General features: G+C 49.5%; 1 non-coding gene across 1 annotated transcript; it reads right to left on the bottom strand.

Annotated features, from left to right (window-relative positions):
* Window positions 1–637: 637 nt before the first annotated feature.
* Window positions 638–770, bottom strand: LOC136128624 (small nucleolar RNA SNORA9). Its single transcript, XR_010656215.1, has one exon. It is a non-coding gene; the product is annotated as a small nucleolar RNA SNORA9 (small nucleolar RNA).
* Window positions 771–6,011: the final 5,241 nt, after the last annotated feature.

The following is a 6,011-nucleotide window of genomic DNA, read 5'->3' as shown; positions in this document are numbered from 1 at the left end:
TGTGGTGTGACCCCCGCCATGCAGGAGCATAGGAGCTGTGCTGCCCTGCTATGACCATGCTGGCCATATCCCTGCCTGTACCCAACAGCCCTCGCCCCAAGGCAAGGCCCAATGGCATTTCCCTAGAACCGAAACTTCCTACCCGCTTCTGGATTCCATTCCTCCCTCCCTCCCTCCATTCCACCACTGCAGAATTTAGCCTTTGCTTCTCTTTGGTTTACCCGCAAATGGTAATGTCCCAAAGGGCAGGGCCCAGCCCTATCATTCCTTTCTACTCTTTATTCCCTGCTGCGGGTCTAACTTCACCTTTACCACTCTCTCTGAGCTTCACTTTCAACTTCTGTAAGGCTTCTGTTTGAAGGATATAATAAAATAATACAATAAAACTGACCACAAGCCTGGAACAGAGCAAACACCCGAAATCCAAAACGACTTTGGCAAAGACATCAACGTTCTCTAATCTGCCCGGCGCAACAGAGTAGCCACTTGCCAAATGTGGCTACTGAGCGTCTAAAAATGTAGGTAGGGGGAATGAAAAACTGAGTTTTAAATTTAACCATATGTGTCAAGTGGTCACCACATCACACAGTACAGGTCTGTATGCTGCCCAGCACACCAGATAGGGAAGGCAGCAGGCAACTGTCTGAAATTTCTATAACCTTGCTCTGGATGGAGCAGGGCAAGGCCTCAAACCGTTTCAAAATTTTTCTTGCAAGCACTGTAGGAATGCACAGGGTCACTGCAGACCCAAGCACGCTGGAGGCTTGCAGCCCACATTCCTTCCAGCCCCTAAAGCTCTGGACAGACAGCCGTACTCCTACTGAGCACCAGCCGGGACCAGAAACTGGGACAAGAGATCACGGGTTGAATTAGGCCTACTTGGGTTTACCCACTGGACACAGATAACTGACCAATAGTAGGAAGGGAAGGACTCCGGACAGCAATCCCTTCTGGCTCAGGGAGTAAGGGAAGGAGCCTTGGGAGAGGCAGCTTTGTCAAGCAGTTGAAAGGACAGGAGTTAACTTTAACTTCATTCCTTACGACCCTGTAAATATCCTTATCGCCACCTCATTACACAAAATCGCCTTTGCTTCCACAGTCTTCGCAGAACTGTAGACCATGACGCAAAAGTTGACTCTATCCTCATTTTACCCCATGAAATAATGGTGGAGAAGAACTGCGGGCCAAGTTCCGGGAACGGGGAGCTGGGGCCGGAGCAGTGTCACTTACCAGGCCATCTTACAGATCATCTGCTGCGGAGCAGTCGAGGGCCGTCCACCTGGAGGGGGCACGGGGTCAGCTCAAGCAAGGTCTCGTGTCGCCTTCCTAGTTCTCGCCCCTTGGGAGGCTATACCCACGAGCCCATTCCTCCCGGCGCTGCCTGCCAAGGCCGCATGTGTACTCCGAACGGGATCCTCAGAAGCTCGGTTAGAACCACCCTCGCGTTTCCCCTCCAACCGCAGGGCGGAACGGCCCAGGCCGAGCACCCGCAACGATCACCGGACCGACGGAGCCAAGCGCGGAATAACTTGGAGACGGCGAGCCCGCTCCAACTGGGCCCGGCGCCCCGCACCTCGCACCCCAGCAAGGCCCGCACGCCCTACGACCCTCACTCACCTGGCCTCAGTAGACGGCAGACACCGCCTGGGACCCTTGATGGCACTGGATGGCCACGACCCCCAGAAGCAGCCTCACCTCGACTGCCACCCATGGGTGCAGCCGCGCACGCTCCCGCCGCCCGCTGGCAGACGCACGTGGCGTCACGTGACCCGCGCGGCCCTGGGAGATGACGTCACGAGGGGCGCCAGGGCGAGGCTGGGCGCGCGTTAGCTGCGCCCCTCGGTAGTCCCTTGTGAAGCCGAGAGCGGAAGTGTAGTAAACCGGTGGAGGCGGGGCGCGCCGCGTTCCTGTTACCCCCGGGAGGAGCTGGGGGACCCAGGAAGGTGGGGAAGCGGGCCTCGTAAAGGAACAGGAGGACGGCAGCCAGCGGCGAGCTGGGCGCGGCAGGCTGGTGCAGGCGGAAGGTCGCACAAGTGAGAAGCTGGATGCTTGGTCCTGTTCAGAATAGGGGAAGACACCCCCTTTGCTTTTAGAATTGAATTCTACGCCCTTTTCAAAGGAATGTCAATCCCTAATGGCTAAATATGCCCACGGCTACTCTCACGACTCAGGATTGTTTCCCAAGGGCCTGGGAACACTCCTTCTGAAATGTTATTGTCAAGGGGGAGAAACTCTGATCTCCCAGTGTCCTGGGAGGCTAAGGGCCCACTTGTCACCTGACTCCAAATTGCCCTTAACTATACGGAAGAGTGGAGTTTCTTTCTGTGTTTGCGTCCCTTTTAACTGTGATGCGCATCACATTCTGTCTTTGTGGAGAGGTTCTCTGGGTTGCGAGGAAATTTGGGGTTTAAATATATTTCTTACACGCAGGCAGAGGAAAGCGCATTGGAAGGTACTTAGACTGGAAAGGGCGTGGCTTGTTGGAAATACAGCTAAGCATTAACAGGATTGTAGAGTCTTCAACATGTGGAGCAATGGATAAGAAGTACATATTCAAAGGTCTTGAATATAAGGCTACGAAAGCAAGAACTTGGTTCTGTAAAGAAAAGCTGAGTAATACTTGAAACTCATATTTTATGTATAGCACCTAGTAAATACATTCAAGCAGTTTTTAGTATACAAATCCCATTATTTTGTTAAATGTCATGAGACAGATAGGGTGGGAACAGATTGCTCACATGGAGACTAACATTCACCCAAAGAGGTTAAGTGGCTTGCTCAAGGTCTCATAGGCGGCTAGGGCTTGTTTTATCTCAGATCACTGCTCTGTCCATTCTGTCACTCTGCCATGATGTAATCGAGAGAACCAGGAAGGTAACTGGTTATGGAGGGTCAGAACATGGGTGACAGTGTGGGTGTCTATGTGTGACCAAAAAAGGTGGGCTTGCCAAGGACTAAAAGAGGACAGCTTTTTTCTGAGATGATAACCAACAAAATTCCCTAGAAAGGGGAAGATGTTCCATGGAAACTTTTGTCCAAGTAATAAAAAAGGATGCCAAAACATTAAAAACCACATAATCAAAGCTCAATTGCCTTATACTAGGAGGCTGCATGAGACTGGCACAAAGAGAGACAGACCTGTCAGCAATTTCTTAAGTACTTATCAGAATATTGAAAAGAACTTTTTCTAAAACCACATCTCCAAAGAGTAACTCCATTATTCTTCCAAGCCAATTGGGATGTATGCCTGGAAAGAAAAGCAGAGATTTGGCTCTGAAAGAATACACAGAAAGCAATAGGAGCTTCCCCAGTGGCTCAGCGGTTGAGAATCCGCCTGCCAATACAGGGGACACGAGTTCGATCCCTGCTCCAGGAAGATCCCACATGCTACGGAGCAACTAAGCCTGTGCACCACAACTACTGAGCCTGCGCTCTAAAGCCTGCAAGCCACAACTACTGAGCCCACGTGCCACAACTACTGAAGCCCGTGCAGCTAGAGCTCCGCAACAAGAGAAGCCACCGCAGTGAGAAGCCCATGCACCACAATGAAGAGGAGCCCCTGATCGCTGCAACTAGAGAAAGCCTGCACGCAGCAACAAAGACCCAATGCAGCCATAAATAAATTTTAAAAAAACAGAAGGTAATAAGCAAGGAGGTATCAAAGTAGGGCTTACAAGGTTTCTTTCACCGGAGGCACACAGGGTGGCTCTACTTCCAAGGGGTCATTAATGATTTAGCGTTGGTTTGGTCCTTTATCATTTACAGGCCTGGAAACTGGATATTATAAATGCATTGAGAATTCACTTGAATCAACTCTAAAGAAATTCTTTTCTTCACTAATTAAGTCAATACTGGATTTGTCACATGCACAGCATGGTATGAAGTATTGCATGGCATATGTCGAAGAACAGCTCAGAGACATCTAGGTAGTTATTTGCTAGCTATTTAGTTCTCGATGGGTGAGAGGGACAAAAAGGAAAAAGCTGCAGTCAGCCTTGGAAACAGTGAAAAGATTCACTTAAAAAACATAAAGAGCTGGAATCTTGTAAAGATGTGAGTCCAGGAAACTGTCTTTGAACAGGTCAACTGAGGGTAAATTTTCAGTTGTTCAGGGATTGTTCGAAAACTCTAGCTAGGAAGCATCTGTACAAAGGTGTCTCCAGGTGATGTCAGTGCCTTTCCATCTTAGTCTGGCCTGGTGCACATCATTCCTTTCATTAGAACTCTCAGATACAACGAGGAATCCCACACAGTCCCTATCTTTACAGGAACTTAACGATCTAGTACAGGAATGTCCTAACATGGTTAACATCAGAGACATATGAATAAAGTGCTTTGGGAGCGGGGGAGGAAAAAATTTCATCCAAAGATTTAGTGGAAGAGGTGATACTTGAGCTGGGTGATAAAATCTAACAGGTAAGTCCACCAGGGACAAACCAGGTGTCCAAGGAAGTTTGTTTTATTAATCTCCTGCAACAAGGGAGAATCCCAGGGAATTCTGGGCTGCCTCTCATTACAAGAGTAGAAAAGGGGTATTGTAGGGTTTGGGATTGCACTGAATAATTCTGAGGAGAGGAGAGGAGAGGGGAAGTGAGGATCAGCTCTAGATTGCGGCTTTCATGAAGTGCAGGCAGTTCAATAACTGGGTCCCAGTCATTTTTGTTCATGGGATGGGGCCACAGAGCAGGCTAGGGAAGTAAGTGGTAAGAAAGCAGTAATCACGAAAAAGAAGGAGGTTGTTGGGACACTTTACAGCCGAGGTGTGACCTTGGCAGAAATATTGTTCTCAATTAACACTGCAGCTAGCCTTATGTCTGTTACGAGAGACTGACTACACAGACAATGGTCCGACCATTTATAGAAATAGCATTCTGACCCACAAACCGCAGCAACCAGCCCAGGGAAACAACCCCTTCTCTACAGTAGCCCACCCAGGAAGCTGGCTGTTGTTAAGTCAGACTTGGGGGGAGTCAGACTGCTATCTCTAGTGACAATCCAGGAAAGCAAATGATAACCTCCAAGCAAGCCAAATGGCCAGAACTTGGTCAATAATTTACAGCTTCCCTAATTTTTGTTCCCACTTCTAAATTAGGACCAACCAGAGAAAGCCCTACACAGTCCTCCAATCCATCGCATGGATACCCCACTTCTAGGTAGCCCGCCTCCAGCCTCCCCAGGTCACACCCCCGACTTTTTCACTAGGAAGCTCTCCCACTCCTCTGCCTGCCTTTGGGTCTCTGCCAGATGCACATGACGGTGGCTGACTCCTTCACTATAGCCAGCTCTGAACAAATAGCCTTTGCCTGTTCTCATTTAGTTGGTCCTCCTTCATTTCCAAAATTATCACCATCTGATTATTAGTAGGCAAGATTTTACTTGAAGCCTGGACTTGTGTGTGTGGAAATAAGGCAAAGGCGTTCTAATGGGTAGGAGCAGCCTGAGGAGGGTCAGCCTGGGATCAGGTTGTGAAAAAATAGGGAATACATATATTAGTCTCTACCCCGGGTTCCTAGCACAGAGCTCCCACATCGCTTGAAATTTCCTGGGTGAAAGGAATGTCTTTGTTCTAATGAGGCAACTCTGGGTGGGCTCCCGGATGATTACTGGATGGGAGCTGGTCACCAGAAAGACCATGATTAGGAGCTTGAAATTTTCAGCCCCACCTCCCCATCCTCCAGAGACAAAATAGAGTTAATAATTGATCATGCCTATATGATGAAGTCTCCATAAAATTCCAGTAGTATGGGGTTCGGAGATCTTCTAGGTTGCCGATCACGTGGGGGGTGGCTGGGAGAATGGTGTGTTCAGAAGACAGCTCTATACCCCTTCCCACATACCTTACCCTAAGCATCTTTTTTTTTTTTTCTTTTGCGGTACGCGGGCCTCTCACTGTTGTGGCCTCTCCCTTTGCGGAGCACAGGCTCCGGACGCGCAGGCCCAGCGGCCATGGCTCACGGGCCCAGCCGCTCCGCGGCATGTGGGATCTTCCCGGACCGGGGCACGAACCCGTG

Source organism: Phocoena phocoena, chromosome 9, assembly GCF_963924675.1.
Source record: "Phocoena phocoena chromosome 9, mPhoPho1.1, whole genome shotgun sequence".
Lineage (NCBI taxonomy): Eukaryota > Metazoa > Chordata > Mammalia > Artiodactyla > Phocoenidae > Phocoena > Phocoena phocoena.
This window is presented reverse-complemented; position numbering and strand designations above follow the sequence as displayed.